The 23,252-nt window shown below is 33.4% G+C and overlaps 1 protein-coding gene and 1 long non-coding RNA gene across 2 annotated transcripts in view; both read left to right on the top strand.

Annotated features, from left to right (window-relative positions):
- The first annotated feature begins 850 nt into the window (after positions 1–850).
- On the top strand, positions 851–4,824 carry LOC128216796 (uncharacterized). The gene is made up of 3 exons (XR_008258139.1): positions 851–1,024; positions 2,343–2,534; positions 3,192–4,824. It is a non-coding gene; the product is annotated as an uncharacterized LOC128216796 (long non-coding RNA).
- Positions 4,825–10,070: 5,246 nt separating this feature from the next.
- Positions 10,071–23,252, top strand: part of LOC128216985 (cyclin-dependent kinase 17-like) — an 81,810-nt gene continuing 68,628 nt past the window's right edge. The window contains exon 1 of the mRNA XM_052923759.1: positions 10,071–10,199. The gene's annotated coding sequence lies outside the window, so the exon portion shown is untranslated. The remainder of the gene's footprint in view (positions 10,200–23,252) is intronic.

Below are 23,252 nucleotides of genomic sequence, written 5' to 3'. Positions count from 1 at the left end.
GAGTAACATTGATTTTAAGGTCATGCTGCTGTATTCATTTTCTCATTTTCAAATATCCAGAAAAGTACCTATGCAGATAAGGACTGCTTATCAGTAAGATGGCTATTGACTGGGAGGTGTAATCTGGCCACTTGTCTATGTGCTAAAGGGTTAACTACATATTGACTTAATATTATTATTACACTTTGTTACTTTTCATTGCCTGTTTCATCAGTTGAAAACTAATTTAATGAAACTTCATGCGAAATATGTTTAAGTGCACTGGTTACTTCTATATAAAATTCATGGTCATTTCTAGTGCTATGACCTCTGACCCACTGACTTCAAAACCAATAGGGGTTATCTGCTGATCATAATCAACCTCCCTGCCAAGTTTGAGGACATTGAGCCCAAGTGCAAGTATTATAGCAGATTAGAGAGGGGAACACCTCCCCCACCCCCATAAAATGTCAAAAGGTTGTGCTCCTAACTAAGGAAAAACTTTCTTAGTTTAACTGCGTTTTTGAAATAGAAAATAATAATCTCAAGATGAATGACTGAAGATATTCAACAGTAGAGTAAAACAAATATAACTTCAAACTACATGTGTAGGAGTCTGACTGTCAATAAAACAGTACCGTACAGTATAACTTGATAATGTGAATTTCAGGGTTCTACTGTTTAAATTTGTACATTTATAGTATATTTTACATGCAAATATGGGCTACGACTTTGTGTAACCTTATGAGCTGCAAAGAATCTGTTTGTCAAGGGAGACCAATGCGTAGGGGAATTGTACAGACAGAACCGGTTTAATAAATTTCTAAGTTACAAAATCGAGTACCCTAAAAAAATCGAGTACCCTAAAAAATCGATTAACAACTATGTCGAAATAGGAAAAGAATTCACCAAACTTTACCAACTTTTATGAATGTTCCCAGTCGCCTAATAAACGGGCTACCTAACAGTACTGTCTTAAAGCATCGTGCTAACTAAAACCGGGCAGGATGCGTGAGGAGAAGCAGTGCATAGAAATAATAGCTGGGTGCAGTATATTTTCAGTTATTTCTCTTTGAAAAGTTATAAATGGAAGTTGGACTGGGGGTGGGGGGGGGGGGGGCTATGAAGAAGTCTCAAATACCACTTACACATACTTCATTTCAGAGTGTAGAGGTGTTTGGAAGTCGGAGGAGGGGGTGGGGCTGTGGCTAAAACCAGGAACCCCTTTCATTTTCATAAGTACATATAATAGAGTTAGTCATTCTAAAATGCCGTCCAGGAAGGGGGGGGGGTCAGGAAGGGTAGGGTTGTGGCTAATTTAAATGGTTTAAATGATACTGCGAGTCACGATACAGTATTAAACCCGGGAACCCCTTTCATTTTCACCCCCGCCCCTCCACCGACTTCCCCACCCCTCTCTAACCTCCAACAACTACAACATAAAACCACCTCGAATACTCTGTTGTATATAGTTATGAAAATTTACAGGGTTTTCGGGTTTTCCCAGGTTTTCGGGTTTTTGGTAATTCCACCAACCCATGGTATTGACTTTAAACTTCATACACAGATATTTTTGAGGAAAAGTGCTGGCTTCAGTGTTGTTGTTGTTGTTGTTGTTTTATTGCTGACTGTTAATTTTTCATACTTTATTTATACGCAGCATACCGTAAGTCTTTGAGATATTGACTTCAGTCTTCATATACATGTACAGTCAGATCTCATTGAGGAGAAGTGCAGTGCACAAAGACTTGGCCTACTTTTATTTTTGAGTACCCTGTAATTGCCCATTGTTAATTTTCATTCTTAGTTCTTGTCTGGATAATAACATGAAAAGTCTTTGAGGTATTGACTTCAAAAATCATATTTATACAGAAAAATCTCATTCATTAAGGTAAAGTATGTGTTGTTCACAAGAATCATAACATTTGGTGCAGTATTTTTTTTCCGCAGCATAAGTTGAAATGGCTTTGAGATATTGATTTCAAACTTCATACGCACAGTGTGAATACTGGTATACCACAATGTTTGTGCGGTCACATTTGGTTATTGCACGAATCAAAATACATTACATATATATGCTTCAGATTTGTTTTTATAAAAAAATGTAGGAAAATGCTCAGATTGAATACCGGTAAATATAATAATAATATCTTTTGTTATTGTAAAATGCAAATTACTTTTCTCGTACATGTATGCCTTAATTTGTGATGGGCTTTTCAGGGGATTTTGGTCTGAATTCCAGGGGATTTTGATATAATACCAGGGGATTTGTATCAGTATTTTTATTTATAATATAATTAAGACTAAAAACAGAAATCTGAATGTAGCTATACCATAAATAACAGTTACACTTTATTTTCCAGGCAAAAGATAAGATTCCAGTGGATCTGACATGCTCTTTATGTCTGAAGCTGTATTTGGAGCCACACCTGTGTCACCCTTGCCAGCATGTATTCTGTAAGCAGTGCCTGGGGAATGTATGCAGCCACAAATCTGTCCACACCCATTGTCCGCTTTGAAGGATGGTCAGATTGACACGTGCACACCCATCGCTGGTAGGTCATTTGGGGTCTGAATCTTTTGAAACTGGTAAAAATAGTAAATGTTGTCCCAATTTTAGGTGTGATACACATAACTGAAACAGGAACTACAATGTTTCTGCAGTTGGTATGCAATTTTCTGAATATTAAAATAATGAAAACTGTAAATAGTAGTTATTGTGGGTTTCACTTATTCTGGAGCCCATTTATCTAGTAATTTTGTTTTTCATTGAAATGTAGACATAACAGTTTTATTCCTAATGAATGATCCTGCTTCATATGGCATAAAATATTTTGGGGGTTAATGCAAGGGTGTTGAAATTTAACCCAATGCAAGATGCCCATATATGTGCTTCCTCCAACTTTCATTTAGAATATTCAATAACAATAGAGATTCAAAACACTTTTTCTACAGTAGTGCAGGTACCTTGGAATGCATATAAATGACTTTGGAATTAATTTCAAAAGGGGTCTAAGCCACTTGACTCTGTTCTGAGCATGAATCTGTGTTATTCAAACTGACCTTCGCTATTGTTCAGGATTGGCATTTTATCAGCTGTTAGAATCTCTGACTATGTGAAATTCATACTGAGATTGAAAATATGTAGCTCAAGCAGAAATAAAAATGACTTAGGGCCTGAAATTAAATTGTATACATGTATTTACTTTTAGCTATCATGGAGAAAAAACATCTGGAGTAAGAGGAGAGTTACATAAAAAGACAGAATGATGTGAACATGATGAGGAAGATGAGCACCAACCTACCTCCTAGTAACCATGGTTACAGCTGGTTTGCATCAGTCCCCAGATGGTTCAGTGGCTCCAGCATTGAACAGTTTACTAGATGGGTTGGCACTACATGTAACTCTTGGTCCCAGTGGCTCAAGAGACTGTTTTGTGGGGATCCGGGGAATGAATACTATGATTATGACGAGTATGATTTAGGGGACATTCCAATAGAGGAGTTTCTCACTTGCTCTTTAATTTGGCCAATTGGAAAGCGCCTTTTCTTGATCCTAATGTTGTTTTTTACACACAACCTTGTTTGTTTTATCTGTTATGTGATTGGATTTAATTGTAACTGTGAACATACATTCCTCTTTAATGTATTTCTTGGATACATGATGTTGAAGTTATTTATTTTTGGATTATTAAACACAGTGAGAATGATTTTTGGGTTAAAACTTAATAGAAGTAACATACTGGGATGTATTCTTGTGTGGCCAGCATTATTCATGATCTTCTACCATTATTCCTCATCATGGATACAGTTGGGATACAATGTTGTAATTCTGGGATCTTTGTTCACCAACAGGCGAAATCTTCTCTACTGAAAATTCTAATATTCTACTTGCCTTTTTTTGGAGGGGGGGATATTTGACCTTGTTTTCATGCTATTCTGTGTCGCCAATCTCCAAAATTATTTGACCAAAGCTCTTACAACTACAAAGTTTGTGATATTTTTGTAAGGAGCAAGATTTGGTAATTTGGATATCAGTAGATATTTTTTTATCAAAACCTTATATACTTGATAGTTGTGCTATTTTGCTTCTTTTTGACCGAACTTAATAAAAACTGTATTTTGGGCTTATATATTTTTTGTAGTTTTGTCCCTTGATTGTTTAGAAGAATGTTGCAACGTTGACGACATTGGATTGATTGTTAAAAACTTTCTAAAAACTGTTGCAGCTGCATGTACTTGTTTAAATAAAATATATGAACACATCAAAACATATTTCACATATGAATGTAAACAACGATGAAGTTAACAATGTCATTAGATAAACAAAGTTGTGAACAATCAGCCCATTGAAGCATCAATTGCCTGGAGTCTGTAAAATTTTAATTGTTACTATTTGAATAACTTTTCATGTACATGTATAATGGGTGAAAAATATGACTTAAATTTGTTTTTAAATTGTTTCCTTATACGTTGGTTACTGTGTATAATGTTTGCCTTAATTGAATTGTTCATTATGGTTTTAAATTCACATGATACAAATATAAAGATGGGTATGCATTGTAGAAATAATTCTCATTATGTTATAACATTTTTTTTCTATTATATGATTATGTTGCTCTAAATAGTTTTGTTTAATTGTGAGTGCATTTTGTGCCCATTTTAGTTGTAAGATTTGAACTTTATTTCCACATCATGATGGCATTTGTCTTTGTATTGTTTTCAAGATAGATATTTTTAGAACTATCTGGTTAAATAGATAATAGCATTCATCAGTTATGCATTGAAATTAAATGTACACACTTAATATATATCTTGATATGTTTAATAAATGTTTATTCTGTATTGTTTGCTTTATGCATTTTTAAAAACCTTTATTTTATACTGTCAATAGCTACATTCAGCTCATGTTAATATGTTGTATGTGAATGGGCCCATTGATAAAGTTAAAATAGTTAACACAGTTTAAATATGAATGGGCCCATTGATCAAGTTAAAATAGTTAACACAGTTTAAATGTGAATGGGCCCATTGATCAAGTTAAAATAGTTTACACAGTTTAAATGTGAATGGGCCCATTGATCAAGTTAAAATAGTTTACACAGTTTAAATGTGAATAGGCCCATTGATCAAGTTAAAATAGTTAACACAGTTTAAATGTGAATGGGCCCATTGATCAAGTTAAAATAGTTTACACAGTTTAAATGTGAATGGGCCCATTGATCAAGTTAAAATAGTTTACACAGTTTAAATGTGAATAGGCCCATTGATCAAGTTAAAATAGTTAACACAGTTTAAATGTGAATGGGCCCATTGATCAAGTTAAAATAGTTTACACAGTTTAAATGTGAATGGGCCCATTGATCAAGTTAAAATAGTTAACACAGTTTAAATGTGAATGGGCCCATTGATCAAGTTAAAATAGTTTACACAGTTTAAATGTGAATAGGCCCATTGATCAAGTTAAAATAGTTAACACAGTTTAAATGTGAATAGGCCCATTGATCAAGTTAAAATAGTTTACACAGTTTAAATGTGAATGGGCCCATTGATCAAGTTAAAATAGTTTACACAGTTTAAATGTGAATAGGCCCATTGATCAAGTTAAAATAGTTAACACAGTTTAAATGTAAATGGGCCCATTGATCAAGTTAAAATAGTTTACACAGTTTAAATGTGAATGGGCCCATTGATCAAGTTAAAATAGTTAACACAGTTTAAATGTGAATGGGCCCATTGATCAAGTTAAAATAGTTAACACAGTTTAAATGTGAATGGGCCCATTGATCAAGTTAAAATAGTTAACACAGTTTAAATGTGAATGGGCCCATAGATAAAGTTAAAATAGTTAACACAGTTTAAATGTGAATGGGCCCATAGATAAAGTTAAAATAGTTAACACAGTTTAAATGTGAATGGGCCCATTGATCAAGTTAAAATAGTTAACACAGTTTAAATGTGAATGGGCCCATTGATAAAGTTAAAATAGTTAACACAGTTTAAATGTGAATGGGCCCATAGATAAAGTTAAAATAGTTAACACAGTTTAAATGTGAATGGGCCCATTGATCAAGTTAAAATAGTTTACACCGTTTAAATGTGAATGGGCCCATAGATAAAGTTAAAATAGTTAACACAGTTTAAATGTGAATGGGCCCATTGATCAAGTTAAAATAGTTAACACAGTTTAAATGTAAATGGGCCCATTGATCAAGTTAAAATAGTTTACACAGTTTAAATGTGAATGGGCCCATTGATCAAGTTAAAATAGTTAACACAGTTTAAATGTGAATGGGCCCATTGATCAAGTTAAAATAGTTAACACAGTTTAAATGTGAATGGGCCCATTGATCAAGTTAAAATAGTTAACACAGTTTAAATGTGAATGGGCCCATAGATAAAGTTAAAATAGTTAACACAGTTTAAATGTGAATGGGCCCATAGATAAAGTTAAAATAGTTAACACAGTTTAAATGTGAATGGGCCCATTGATCAAGTTAAAATAGTTTACACCGTTTAAATGTGAATGGGCCCATAGATAAAGTTAAAATAGTTAACACAGTTTAAATGTGAATGGGCCCATTGATCAAGTTAAAATAGTTAACACAGTTTAAATGTGAATGGGCCCATTGATCAAGTTAAAATAGTTTACACAGTTTAAATGTGAATGAGCCCATTGATCAAGTTAAAATAGTTTAAATGTGAATGGGCCCATTGATAAAGTTAAAATAGTTAACACAGTTTAAATGTGAATGGGCCCATTGATCAAGTTAAAATAGTTAACACAGTTTAAATGTTAATGGGCCCATAGATCAAGTTAAAATAGTTTACACAGTTTAAATGTGAATGGGCCCATTGATAAAGTTAAAATAGTTAATACAGTTTAAATGTGAATGGGCCCATTGAAAAAGTTAAAATAGTTAACACAGTTTAAATGTGAATGGGCCCATTGATCAAGTTAAAATAGTTTACACAGTTTAAATGTGAATGGGCCCATAGATAAAGTTAAAATAGTTAATACAGTTTAAATGTGAATGGGCCCATTGAAAAAGTTAAAATAGTTAACACAGTTTAAATGTGAATGGGCCCATAGATAAAGTTAAAATAGTTAATACAGTTTAAATGTGAATGGGCCCATTGATCAAGTTAAAATAGTTAACACAGTTTAAATGTGAATGGGCCCATTGATCAAGTTAAAATAGTTAACACAGTTTAAATGTGAATGGGCCCATAGATAAAGTTAAAATAGTTAATACAGTTTAAATGTGAATGGGCCCATAGATAAAGTTAAAATAGTTAATACAGTTTAAATGTGAATGGGCCCATTGATAAAGTTAAAATAGTTAATACAGTTTAAATGTGAATGGGCCCATTGATCAAGTTAAAATAGTTAACACAGTTTAAATGTGAATGGGCCCATTGATCAAGTTAAAATAGTTTAAATGTGAATGGGCCCATTGATAAAGTTAAAATAGTTAACACAGTTTAAATGTGAATGGGCCCATTGATGAAGTTAAAATAGTTAACACAGTTTAAATGTGAATGGGCCCATTGATCAAGTTAAAATAGTTAACACAGTTTAAATGTGAATGGGCCCATTGATCAAGTTAAAATAGTTAACACAGTTTAAATGTGAATGGGCCCATTGATCAAGTTAAAATAGTTTACACAGTTTAAATGTGAATGGGCCCATTGATCAAGTTAAAATAGTTAACACAGTTTAAATGTGAATGGGCCCATTGATCAAGTTAAAATAGTTAACACAGTTTAAATGTGAATGGGCCCATTGATCAAGTTAAAATAGTTTACACAGTTTAAATGTGAATGAGCCCATTGATCAAGTTAAAATAGTTTAAATGTGAATGGGCCCATTGATAAAGTTAAAATAGTTAACACAGTTTAAATGTGAATGGGCCCATTGATCAAGTTAAAATAGTTAACACAGTTTAAATGTGAATGGGCCCATAGATCAAGTTAAAATAGTTTACACAGTTTAAATGTGAATGGGCCCATTGATAAAGTTAAAATGGTTAATACAGTTTAAATGTGAATGGGCCCATTGAAAAAGTTAAAATAGTTAACACAGTTTAAATGTGAATGGGCCCATTGATCAAGTTAAAATAGTTTACACAGTTTAAATGTGAATGGGCCCATTGAAAAAGTTAAAATAGTTAACACAGTTTAAATGTGAATGGGCCCATTGATCAAGTTAAAATAGTTAACACAGTTTAAATGTGAATGGGCCCATTGATAAAGTTAAAATAGTTAACACAGTTTAAATGTGAATGGGCCCATTGATCAAGTTAAAATAGTTTACACAGTTTAAATGTGAATGGGCCCATTGATAAAGTTAAAATAGTTAACACAGTTTAAATGTGAATGGGCCCATTGATAAAGTTAAAATAGTTAATACAGTTTAAATGTGAATGGGCCCATTGAAAAAGTTAAAATAGTTAACACAGTTTAAATGTGAATGGGCCCATTGATCAAGTTAAAATAGTTAACACAGTTTAAATGTGAATGGGCCCATAGATAAAGTTAAAATAGTTAACACAGTTTAAATGTGAATGGGCCCATTGATCAAGTTAAAATAGTTTACACAGTTTAAATGTGAATGGGCCCATTGATAAAGTTAAAATAGTTAATACAGTTTAAATGTGAATGGGCCCATTGATCAAGTTAAAATAGTTAACACAGTTTAAATGTGAATGGGCCCATTGATCAAGTTAAAATAGTTTACACAGTTTAAATGTGAATGGGCCCATTGAAAAAGTTAAAATAGTTAACACAGTTTAAATGTGAATGGGCCCATTGATAAAGTTAAAATAGTTAACACAGTTTAAATGTGAAATGTTTGATGATGTGCTCTTATCTTGGAAGAAAATCAAAAAAGCTGAAACTTATGTCTCAGGTCTTGTTAGAAATTCTGCAGATCACAACTGTATCCATTAAACATCTAGAACAGAAATATGTTTAGTTAACAATGATAAAATTAACGTTATTAGCTTTAACAAAGATCTGAGTAATCAGTCAATTGTCAGTTCAAAGCTATAAACGCACCTATGATATTGTTACATGCATATTCTATTGTAATAATACTATCTGACAATGAATAAATATTGACATTACTTGTATTTTTTATCTATTTATCTTTTTCTTGACCATTTCCTTGAAGAGCAAACAGTATTCCCGTCAAGCTTGGAGAATTTCCTGAGGATGAGGCCGAATTCCTGATTTTTCATGTGCAGTTTACAAGACATTTTAAGGGGTATACATGTAGAAGTCTTTTAGATAACATAATATGAAGCCTGTTTTGCATACATCGAACCTGCCTTGGTCTGAGATTCGTGTTTATCACAAAAAGGTGCTATCACTAGTGTTTCAACATAAATTCAATTTTCATACACCGGAAGGCAAACACTAAGTTTTTTAAACCTGAAGCACTAACAATCTAGTTTCTCAATAGAAATAAGCAATAATGGTTTGGTGAATTCATTGTTAATATTTATCAAAAGTACTCGTAATAATGATTTTAAAAATTAAGTAATTATTTCGAATCAATAACTGAAGAACGCTTTTGGGCTAGAGACAAGTTGACATCAACTCCATCTTGCAGTGACATATCATTTTCATGAACAGTGTGCTCTTTTAAAATATGTCAAATCAATAATTTTAATTTCAAGGGATGGAAGGTTAGGACATTTTTAAACTATGTAACATACGCAAGACGATCTATCCATTTAAGCCCAAATACAAATACCTATCTGTACAACCAGGCCTTTCAGGTATATTTTTTGGCATTTCTATGACTGGTCTTGTTTCTGATGACTTTTTTCGCCTGAAACATCAGGGATGTTGACAGTTCCCACTTCCAAGTTGGGATTTTTTGTGATAGGTGCAGTAATAGAACTACATAATGGGAAATCACTGCGGAGTCACTGAGATATCGGTTAACCGTTATGGAAGTGACCGACTTGACTGACTACCGATAGATCGCTTACATCAATAAAACATATATTTAGCATAAACTAATATATACTGTCGGAAGCGTACAGTTTTGTTTAGGTTCGAATAATAATTCGCCAAACATATATCATTACGCACACTTACTCACATTATAAGTAAACAATATTTAATTTATATTGTTTAACAATTGATGGAAGCGACATAAATCCCAACAATGAAATCAACATCCCAGCTGATTTTTTCATGTTCCTAAGGTAAGACTTGATGCCTTTACAGTTACTGAACTACCGTAAGGTTTTCCAGTTACAAACATTTATGGTAATGCTTTTGTCATTACAGTTAGCTTGTACAAATTCAAGAATTTTTAAAATATTTGGACATCCTTTCACCTTTGACAGTCGTTTCTTGACAAGTTGTTTTGTCAACTGTGAATGATTGAATAAAGTTGGGTAGTGTTTGTATACAGCCTTGGATTATTGCGAAATATGTTGTTAACATTAGAGTTTTTAGCTCCTGACTTTGAAAACCACAAATTTAGGCATATCTGATTTTCATGACTCATACTGAAACTTTAAAAGTTGTTTTTCTTTTTTAGCATGTCCTGTATGTTTGTTTGTTTTAGCTGGTACACAACAGGAATCCTGAAAAAAATAAATAACAAATTTTTAATTTTAGATTTATAAGGCAATACACTAGTAACTAAATTTTGCTATTTCGTAAAATTTGACCAAATCTGCAAACAGCAATTATAATGACATTTTTCTCCTTTACACAAAATAAAGCTCTTGATGCCATAATTTCACAGGCAAAAGGCAGTGTATAATAACTTATTGCTTCATTTGTGATGAGGAAGGGGCTTATTAATTAATGAGTTATTTTAATCAAGCTTGTAAGGCCGCCAATCAAGATACAGATTTGCCATTCCCTGCTAGGAACCCTCTTGAAGATGATAACTTTAATGTATATTTTTGTCAAAATTTTCTTAGTGTCCAATGTATTATTGCTCTGTTCATCATGTTGGCAGGTCCTGCAGGTTGTTAAAGAATAACCATATGGTCCCAGTTTCTATACATTACTAAACATACAGATTTAAGTATCATATTTCATTTAGCCGTGTTATTTGAATTAATAAACCAAAACAAAGTGATTCATGACTTGTTTAAAAAAAGAAACTCCTCCAGACCATAATGCATAATTTTTCATCTTTAAAAGATCCCCAGTTTTTTACTATCCTGCGACCACTCTTGCCACTCTTATTGGTATTGTTTCAATTCCACCTCTCATTTCTGTCACCTTTGTTACCCCATATGTTGCTGTTGATTATATTGCGCCGCCTTTATAAGTCTGCAAAATCTGTGTTGCGTCCACTCCCATCACTGTTGCTATCTCTTCAGTGGTTTTTAATACGTGTTTCTCATAATTATCTGATATTGATTATGATTACTTTCAAGATCCATTTCAGCATTAAACTTTTGTATTGACAAGAAGAGTTAACAAAACATGCGTTATATTTTTGACAAGTGTTATTAATTCACACACGCTCCTTTTAATGGTTATCAAATTTTTGTTATATTGATGGCATTTTCACTTCTGGACTTAAAAGTATATTTAACAAACATGAAATAAAATATATATATCTCAGGGTTTCCGCCAGGAGTGACATTTTTCATGTTAAAATACAAATGTATTACCCCCATCAATTAACACATCATTGTTTAATTTGAAACCGAAGGCCAATAATGTTATTGATTGGAAAGAAGAAGGTCCATTGTATTTCACACCTACCGTATTATATCATGTATAGGACGCTAGCATAGATGGGACGCAGGCAAAAAAATAGTTGAGAAAACGGGGTAAAAACCCTTAATATATAAGATAGGACGCAGCGGAAAAATGTCGAAATCGGAGCCGAAAAATTGAGGTCTGTAAAGTATTCGATAACTGTCTTGTGTATTTCAATAATTATCGTCGTCTTTCGGTAATTTAGCGTACACAACAATGATATATGTCTTGACATTTTGAGAACATTCACGCATATTATAAGACTTATACAAATGCCGTAACAGTCCCGACACGCCTTCTGACTGACAGTCAACCGTTGCAATAGTCCCCACATGCCTTCTGTATGACAATCAACCATTGCAAAACTGTGTATTGTCAAAATTAATGATTGTTTTAATAAGGATGACACATTCATGGCATTGTGTTGCTGACCAATAACTTTCCTACTAGGGAGTGACTTTTTGTGTATTGCTTAAAGCAGGAGGGCTAAAGAAGGCGGGGGAAATACAATAGAGCAGAAGGGACGTGGTTAAAACAGCTAAGGGCCAGTCGCCCTCTTGTTCCACATAAGTTAAAACATTGGGCAGAAGGGATATGGTTAAACAGGTAAGGGCCAGTCGCCCTCTTATTCCACATTAGCTAAAACATTATCTTCATATGTCAACAGTATAATGGATTTTGAGGAAGATTTAGACAGTAGTTTAGAAGTTTTAGTTCTTCTTTTATTCCTTTGATTAACATTATTTTCCGCCAGTTTTGCTATTTACAACAGCAGAATACAGGACACCAGAAAAACTATACATTCAAGTAATTTTCTGGAAACAAAATCTGGCAAATCTTTACTAATTAATCATGCAGCAAATTAACTGAAATGAATAAAAAAAGGAAGATACTGTTCTGGAGAATCTCTGTCTATCTCTCCCTCCCTCTCATAGACAATTTGTTTGTACATATGGAAATGTTCCATGAAGACAGTCATGTCTTGTGATGGCATTTCAAATAAATTGATATACCGGTACATACAGCCTCTGGTTATGTAAAATTGTTTTCTTGTTAGGGATTGATCATTTGATTGTGATTATAGGGTTCAACAGTTGTTTTATTTAAATAATGCTTACTGAGACTATTTCCTTTTTTTGCTTACATGATTGTGCTAAATTAAAGATTATGTTTATAGTGAGAAAATAAACCATAGTTTCATTACAGAACTCCTTCATTAATATCTATCATTGTACTGTTAATGAATACACTGCATCATTTTAACATATATATATATATATGTGAATGGTGGCTGTTTTTTAGTTTTAGTGTATTTCAAGCAGGAAATGTTTACAATGGATCGTGGTGCATGTTAACATGTCTTCCTATAACACAGGTAAACACCATCAATGTGTTGCTATTAATTACAGGTGTCAGATTTAGCTTACACGAGTCCTATGGCACTGACCCATGAGTTGTGGCTGGCTTCAGCAGTCAATTTCGTGACCTGAACAATAGCTGTTAGAGCCAAAATGTCTGTCTGTTAGAAGCTGGTTTGACAAACTAACTGCAAGGAAAAAAGGCCAGAAAAGGTTTACAATTTAAATGGTTGTAGTTGAGTAACATTAATAGTTAAAAGAATTAAATACAGTAGTCTGAGGGAAAAAAAATTGTTGGCAATTAGTTGAAAATTTAAAAGTTGAAACTGTCTTAGATAGTCTAGCAAGTTTGGTATGTTTTTTTTTTTGGCTAATGCTCCGATCACTGGAAATGGTCTGTTTGCGTGATTATAAATTGGCCATGTTTATTGGCAATGTTAACAACTGCTCTCTTCAGAAAAAATACTTTAGACAATACTTACAATTTAAGGATTATTACTGTTTCTTCTGCAAGAGAAAATGTGTTGGCCTAGCTCAACTGACAAGCAAAAAATTCAATCCTGTTTGCACAACTATTGACAGGGAGTTCATCATCCTAATATACAGTTACTTCTGTGTTATGTTTTTTTGTTAGCCATTATGAGCATGAGGTAGAGCGAAACTCATTTGACAGACCTTTAGAATTTCTCATTCAGGTAATTATTCCCTCACCATACTGGCTGAAACACACTTTAAGTCACTAAATGCATTATACCCTTTTCATTTTCACTTTTTGGGCAATTTGTACATTTTTGTCTGTCTATGAGGTATGCACAGGCTTTTACTAGGTTTTAAAAAGGACAAGTGCTGCAAAAGAGTAAAATTGGGTGAAAAGAGCCCATTTTATCGGCCAATAAAAAACTTGAAAATTAAGTAAATGATTGGGTTAGGGGTCACCGAAATTAGACTTTTGGATGAACAAGGCTGAATTCTTTTTGAGGAATGGGTGTGTGGAGTGGATGCAGGAGTGGGTGTATTTCAGATTTAAGATTCTACTCCTACTGTATTTGAGCTAGTCCTGTGCCACTTTAGAGCCCAGTTCACACGCATGTGCACTATGCAAACTCAAGTTGATTATGAGTTGAATATTTTTGGATGTTAATATTTTGTACAAATGAAACCAGCAAAAGACCATTCTGTCCTCCGTAGAATACATAGTTTGTGCTTATGTTGTGAGTGAAAAAAACTTTCTAAAACAAATGTTCATGGTTAATTATCATTAGCTCTATCTTTTTTTCGAAATCATAAGAGTTGACTGTCTGTTTTAAAATTCAGGTATTTGATACCTTTTCTGATTATTCCAGCCGAAACTTGAATGCTGTATCAGCCATTGCCAGACATTTGAATACAGATTTCATTCAGTAGACTGTTAAAAATCACAAATTGACATACGCCATTAAACATGCCCTTTGCCTGGAAAATGGCAAGTTATTTGCTCTGCCATATGAGCTTTTCCTGAACTCCATTAGATAAGAAGAATTTGTATATATCATTGTTAGAAGACAGATTTTGATTGATTTTCCATTTTGCTGTTGGTTCCATTGATGTTAAGAATAATGGCAGATAGATTAAACAAATATTGTGGGCATTGAAAAAAATAAAAATGTCAAGCCTAGAATGGCTGTTTGTCTCTGTGTGTGATTCTGAAGTTACCAGACTGAAAATTACCATTAAATGTCTGCATCTGAAAAGAGTAATGAAGCATGATGTTGGACCACAGTCTGACTTTTCTGGTTTATAACAAGGGAGGGGGTTGTTCAAGAAGCCTGAACATGTTTTACTTGGAAGCTTTGTAATTTTTTCTCATTGAAGGCCAGGCCTTCAGGCAGGTTGCTTCTTTAAAGCGTCTTTAATGATGAGGTTTTTTTTAAGTACCTCTCAGGGTTTGATATTTTGTGCAAGTTTTTCTACAATAAAACCTGTAGTCTTAATGAGATCATCGTTGGCAACCATGGTACTTCCTTCAGTTACACTTCATACATACCATGGGACAATTGACTGACAAAATCTCATTTTAATGGATTTGCTTGAGGCAGGAGAGACAACTCTTCTTCCAATGAATTTGCATGTGCACTCATATATTGTTCAATAAATTTACAGTGTCAGTAGCCTCTGTGGCCGTGTGGTCTTGACTACGGTCAAATACTATTGAACTGAGAAGGCGGACCCAGTTAACTCTGGCAATCACCAGAATATTTTTCAACCATACAGCATCTGGTTCTTCGCGAAACCAATGAAAATGCCTCATTAATTATTCATGATTACGAGGGGGGGGGGTCGGGCGATGTTAGAATGAGATACATTGCTGGCTTAGTGCAAGACAGTTTTAACTCACAGTTTTAACTCAATATAGAATTCTACATGACCAACTTTAGTATTGCTAATTTTCTTCTTGTAAAAAATTGAATAAAATGCATTGCTTTACTTGTATAAAATGTATGAATTATATATCTTGTTGGGGGTTTGTAATGTCCACCACCATTAATCACTTCATTTTGTTGCCTGTGATCAACTCATATTTCCTAGTAAAAAAATCAGAATTTACTACCTCAGGGAATGAAGACCAATGAGGTGCAGCTTTTGATAGCATTATTGAATGGAGATACTTAAAAGAGTAGGGTATAAAGTATAAAGATTTGGGAGAAAATTGTGATTGAATTTTGGCCATATTGGGTTCCAACGATCATTTAAGGATTGGGAGTCACAGTTTTCATGGCTCTGTTATCAGACATGGATTAGGTTTAGTGCAATACTTTTCTAACGTGTTATAAAGTCTTTGCTCAGTTAGGGCGATTTGCATCTGTCCCTGAGTTTCTATAGTGAGAGACTGGTGGGAGTGTTACTGAAGCTGGCCAGACAATTTCCAAAAACAACAGTCTCTGTAAAATTAAGCCTGGTTTTCAATTTATTGCCGGTGCCTCTGGGTTTGTTTATTGATATATATGTCACAGGAACTAATAATGTCTGTTCCATTGTGTGACCTTGGCTCTACTGCAGCAGGAAACATATTATTCCAGTGCATAGGTTGAGTGTGAAATTGATGCAAAACTTATTGTGGCTATATAACATTAAAAGCATAAAAACAAGTAAAATATTTTCATGCCAGTGTATATTTTAATTGTTGCATTTCTTGAAAAAAAAATGCTTTAGAAAGGTGCTTTATTTTTTAACAATTTCAGTGTCTGTATTTTAGTTGTAGGATATACATTAAGCATAACATCTTCTACATGTGGAATAAAACAGTAAAGTATGTTCAATTTAAGGAACAGGTACAATTTTACCATTAAAGATGCTGCTGTATTTTGCTTCCAGAAATGCGTCGTTTTACAGAAGCATATAATGATATATTTTGATTTAAGTGAAAAAAATCAAATTAAATATTATATTAAACCCCTGTCACACTAGGGCCTTGTTGCCACAGAGAAATCAAGATTGCTGATCTGGGTACAGTGGAATCGCAAGCATTGCCGAGACAACGCAGTGCAGTAATTAACGTCTCCTACACCAACAGGATTGCCACATGCGCGCACACAGGTTGGGGTGTGAATGCAGTGGTTATCGGTGGCGCTGTGGCATCGCCATCTTTATGAAAATATCAGTTTTTCCTGAAGTCTCACGGAGCTCTGGGAAATTTAACAATGCAATCACAGTGGCAATGGCTACAGTACACTCAACGAGTTAGACCCACTTTCCTCGCTCACTCCGAGGGATAAAGTCGATGATCGCGGGTTTCCTCCGAGGGTAAAACTGTTGCCCTCGCTAAAATCCCCCCGAGTTCCTCCGAGTGGCTGGCTTACCGCCGAGTTTAATATGAACGATAGCGTTGAGAATCGTCCGATTTTATGATCCCGCGGCAGAACTCCGAGTCTAATCAGATAAGCAAGAAATCATTCTTGTTTAAAAGTTATTTATTTTTATGCTTATCCACATTGTTATGCGTAAAAGATTCTTACCAGTACATGTACCAACGTTTAATTTGTATTTATGTCCGTAAACACCAATTGAATATTGTCTTGAATTATACACTTTGAATCATTAAAGTATATCCACTAAGTTATTGCATCTTAAAGCAGCCGACTATTTACATGATTCTAAACCATGACCTCTGACGTCAAGCGCGTGATCAATACAATGTAGAATATACTATTTATTATTGGTGGTTAAAAATATCAATGACGTTTCATGGAATTTTCCACAGAAAACGAGGCAAGAAGGCCTTCAAAACCATGCGCTGTGAATTTTGAACGCGTGTTTGACCTCCTGATTTTCCGAAAATGTGTAACCTAGATTTTCTTGGAAGAAATGTGTTTATCAGTCATTAGCAAAAACACGTTTATAAGATGCATGTGCAACTAGTGAAATACGACTGCATTTTTGTGGTAAGCTAACTTCATGCAAAACGGGCAGAGGAAAAATAATAATAGCAATTTACTGGAGCTGTCGTAATCGGTTGAAAATTTTAATAAAATAAATATAACTTTAGCGTAGATTCTTATCTAGTGTCGGCAGAGTTTCGCGGAGTTAACCCCTGCGAGGAACGCCGAGTTCGTTATTCTTCGGTCGACTGATCACCCTCCGAGGGCCTTAAATTCAAACTCCGAGGAACGCGGAGAGTCGATAAAATTATTGTGTTGGCCGCGATAGCAAAAATCCGCGGAGGGAAACGGAAAGTGGGTCTAACTCGTTGAGTGTGACATGGACTTTACTTAAAGGTGCACGATATAGGTTGATGAAAAAATAATTTCCTAATTTTAATGCATAATCACGATAAACACAACTAAAATAAAATAGGTACAGTTAAAAACATTTTTAATTGGGGAATTTGTGGCTATGTAGCTATAAATAAAAAAAACATAACATTTTTAAATGCTTATATTTTATAATCTGTTAATATGCTTTTATCATATTTTTTTTTACTATTTAAGTTTAAGGAGATAAATAAGGTTACGTATTAAAATATATATAAGTAACAGTTTCGGTCAGTGGAAGAAAACAATTTAGGAAATTGTTTAAAATGTGTAATAAATTACTGCATTGACATTTTGACTCTGCAAGAGTGCATCTTTTCCTGTTTCATTCTCATTAACACTATGTATACATGTTCATCCACAAATAATATAATACAACGCTAGTGTATGTGAGTAAGCATTCATAGTTTATCTTCTGAAATAACGTTTATTTCTAAAATTAGTATTTACCGATTTTGTCAAAGTTGTCATGGAACTGTCATTTCCGCCATTTTGTGATCTGGGAACTTGCAAGTACGGCATGATACATCGGTTCATTTTCAGAACATGAATGTCATTTACAACTTAATCTTAAACTGTCTTACAATGCCATTTGTTAATAGCAAATCGTAATTCAACAGATGTATAACATGATGCACTACTCTGAACTGATATGTAATTGAACTATTTTGTAACATCCGCGCGTTCCTAACTCTGAATCCAAGTTTATGAAATTATGTTGATTGTGACTTTTGCAAATGAATTCCAAGGTTATGAAATTATGTTGATTGTGACTTTTGCAAATGAACCAAGGTCACAAAGCACTAAATTGATATCTCCATGACGACAGTGACTGTCCTTTGTTAATATTTGTATGTTCAACTTGATGTTTAAGCATAATAATTTTGTTGTTTACTCGACCTAAGTACTGCCTTCTAGGATTAGGAATTCCAAGCACCGCAGCCATTGGCTGGTAAATTCTTTAAGACTTTTTGATTGGTCAAAATTCCTAATTCCTTAAATTCAAACCGACTGTTGAGTATATAAGGCGGCGCAATCTGGCAGTTGATCTATCTTATATTTTGATCACTCAACGATTTACATTCTTAAACAACAAGGTCTTAGAAATCCTAAAATGGCATCGCCATATACAATTCCAAAACTTGTAGGCACTATTTAAACACAAACTAATTATAATCTACAGTTACATTGGTATTTAAAAGCTCAGATATTATTTATTTACCGAGAAGATAAATAGCTGATTATGAATACGCAGACATAATAATAATAATAATTGTTTTGCTTACAAAGAGACACTGCGTTGCGCCGCTATGAATTCGTTAATGTATATATGCATGTGTACATGTATATTTAAATAAGGGAGCTATAAATTGGACGTTATTGAGAAAAGAAAGGCATTGTTGTTTTTCCTTGATGAAATTGTTTCCATCGGTCGATTAGAAGCCATCCTGCCAAAGACAGATGTGTTACAATATAAGCAAAGTTAAAATTTGGCCTTAAAATGTGGATTTATTCATCTTATTTAATCATGCAATTAATTCAGAATGTTGCCAGTTTGTATTGGCATTAATACTTCTAGACTAATTTTATGACTCCTCACAAGCACTATGGTAACTTTCTATGTTTACACCAAAATTAATTAGGATGTGTATACAACCATTAGGAGAAATCACAGTTTAGATGTATAATGTATACAAAACACTAAAACCTTGCCAGGTATCTTATAGTTCCATCGTATAGATTGGTCTTATCTTCTTGACCTATTTTGTTGATGTAAAAAATGAGCCCCCAGTATCAGTGAGTTCGGAGGATTCATCATTTAAACCCAGGCTTTAAACATGTAGTTAAGAGATTTTTTTTCTTTCAGGAAGAAAAAAAAGAGGTGTGTGTATGAATTCTAATCAGTTTTGGCTACCTTACTACTCATGCTGAGAAATTTAATATGAATATGTTAAAGAGAAGTTTTCTGGATTTTTCCCTACATAATATGTTAATAGTATCAGTAAAACTTAAAAGATTTTAAATTTAGGCAGGGTTTTAATTAAGTATTTGTTTTATTATATAATTAGCATTTTTTTTATGTTTTTCATTATTATTTTTATTATTATAATTAGCAAGTAGCTTAAATGCTAGTAACAAACTGTTTTTAATGGAACATTATTAGTTTGACTGTTCATCGTATAAACTGTTCATCATGTAATTACCAGAGAACTTTAAAACGATTCAAGCAAGTACTTATTAAACAACATCATCATGAGTTTTCTCATCATTTAAACACCAATCCATCAGCAGTATGCAGTAATTAAAATGAGGCTGATATATAGAGCTCCAAGCTCAGGAAATGTAACGGGTTGTAATGGCCTGCCCAGGGCCTTTAACCATGTTTACACGCCCCCCAGTGGGTAATCAGCCTTCATTCATTTCCACTTCGGAATATTTCCTGTTACCAATACTGTACACTTGTATCTGTTGAAAACATGCTTATTTTCATTCAACTTAATTCCTATTTCTATGATATACTGTACTATACTGTACGTGTTGAGTGCCACTTTAATTTTTTTCTTCAGTTGTGAGGCTTATGGGGAAATACAGTTATCATTTTCTCATGAAAGAACATAATTATAAATTATGCAATTTTATTATGGCATAATTATTTTCTAATGGCCTTTTAGAGACAACAGTCTTATCTATCTTGCAACTTGTGAAAAGGTTGTAAGTAGATTTATTTTCTGATATAATTTTCCTTGAGAATGATTTCAAGGGCAAATCTTCTCCAAGAACTCGATCCTTTTTATCTTTTTAACTTTTTACTGATTTATTGATGATTTGTGGTCTTAATTGATATATGAAATAGTTGATTTCTTTAGAAATATGGTATCTAGTTTATTTCAGTAGAAATATGGTATCTCAAATATGCCACCACTGTACAGTAGTAGAAGAACAGATATGAATGATTTGTGGTGAAGATATGAATGACCCAAAATTGTGGCAGCTAGAAGCATGAATGGAACATCCCTGTGGAGATTCCTGCAGTCAGAATCATCCAGATCGAGGCTTGCTACCACCTTGCATAAAAATCTGTATCCTAGTGAAGGAAGTGGAGAAATCGCCTTAATTATTTCCTGGAAAAACAGTTAATGCTTGTGATATTGACTTTATTCTTTCTCTGGAAAAAAACAACAGTATCATTAAATGTGCAGTGTTTTGTAAGGAATCGGATTTTGTCTCTGAATCAAGACATTGTCACAGTTTGGAGTTGTGTTTTTTATCTAGTTTGTAACTTTTGAGATGTTTGTTTCTTTCTCTTGTGGAATGGTTATGGTTTTGATATTCAGCCATAACTAATATTGTGGAGTTTGTAAATGATTTAGGTAACATGAATGATGGTAATGGTTTTCGATGACAATTATCAAAGTCGTACAATTAAAAAAGTATAGTATAATTTATTGCTTTGAAATATCTTCAACCCAAACAAAAAATGTGATATTATCAACTATGTGTTGAGTTCCTTACAGAATTGCTTGTAGGTTTTTCTACGATCTATGGACTGTTATTGTGCATTTGTACAAAATCTGTCTGTGGCGTTACTTTGATTTTTGTATTTTTCAAGCAATGCTTTTCTATAATAAATTAATGTTTGGTTCAATCGATAATAGGTCTATTGAATTCAGTGTGCATGTCATTATTAAGACATGAGATCATTACATAAACGTTACTAAAGCTATCTTTTATTTTCATTAATTTTACGCTCAAAATCTCTACCGGTAGTCATTTGACATCAGGAAGAATTTTATCTAACGATTTTTAATATTTCTTGAGGACATGTATACAGAGTAAAGCTATAAATTATTGGTGATGCTTTCAAATTAAAATCAAGAAAAAAGTGACTTAATATGTAGACTCGATCTGTTCCATAATATTTGGTGTTAAAATTCCATAATGGTTGAAATCATTTTTTGAAAATATTTGACTCAAAATTCCTCATTGATGGATATGTTGCTAATGTTTGACTTACTCGAAAAGATTCCTTTAAATTGACCGTTGTCATAAAGTATAACGAAAGTGTGTCTCAGTATTTTATGAAGTAAGCATCATTATAACTTTGATAACTTGGTTGTAAAAAGTATGCGAGTATTTGGCAAACTGCGGTTCTGCTTAGAATACACATATTTTAAAATGCCAAATTTGTTTTATTGTGAAGCTGAACTTTAATGCTTTGCATGTCAAATCACCAAAAAGACCAAAAGCTTTATATGCGGATGAAAATGTTCATCTTTTAGTTAAGATCTCTTGAACTGCTTAAAGGCTTTTGAAACAACTTGCTTCATATGTTCACTATTATGTGACAATGTGCAGAGCATTTGATTACATTTCATGTCCGCTATATATCTCTTAAACTTTTCAAAGGATTTTGAAAGAATTTGTTACAAATTTTCACCATATTTAGACACAGCGCGTGTCACAACCAGCACAGATTAAGCTCAAGGTCTCACTTAGACTCACTAAGTTAGAGGTCAAAGGTCATATGACTATAATATGACAAGATTTCATGTCTAATGTTGAGCATATATTGAGACGATGCACAGAGAGCATGTTACAATCAGCTTGGCAAGGTCACACTTAAAGGTCAAAGGTCAATATGACTACAATTCGTTCTTGAGCTGCTTAGAGGATATTGAAATAACTTGCCTAAAATGTTCACCACATTGAGATGATGTGCAGATGGCATCTTACATAGACCTAGGTTCAAGGTCATACTTTAAGCGGACAAAGATTATATAACTGTGTACATTTCTTGTCTGCTCCATATCTCTTGAGCCTTTTGAATGATTTGAAATAACCACATAACCAATATGCCACAAATGTTCACCATATTGAGATAATGTGCAGGAGTGGAGACATCTGAAGAAAAACACACAACAACGACACAATCTGAAATGCAGTTAAATGAATTTGAATTCAAGACTTTTTTTAATGACAACTCATTACAGCTTCAGATAAAAACAAAGAAAAAATTTGGGAAAAAAACAGCATGACAAAATATGACTACATGTATTCATATTATTTCAGTTTCTTGCGCTTATTTCAGCAATAGGGGTGGTAACAGGGGCTTGCCTTGTCAGTTAACAAATATTATTTTAACCATTGTACACGTTAACATTTATTTAGAGAGGCTTTGATGAAAAATAAATTAAAAAGGAGATTAGTATATAGGATTTATTTAAATCAAGAATCCATATTCTTATTTCAGTTATATTACAAACAAAAAAGCTATTTGTTTTCTACTCCAAAAAAGCATCGAGTAAGTTAACATAGTAAGTTAACAAGATATGCATAACTTTGTTTTTAATCTTTGTTTTTAATCTATCTTTTTTATTTG

This window comes from Mya arenaria, chromosome 14, assembly GCF_026914265.1.
Source record: "Mya arenaria isolate MELC-2E11 chromosome 14, ASM2691426v1".
Classification (NCBI taxonomy): domain Eukaryota; kingdom Metazoa; phylum Mollusca; class Bivalvia; order Myida; family Myidae; genus Mya; species Mya arenaria.
This window is presented reverse-complemented; position numbering and strand designations above follow the sequence as displayed.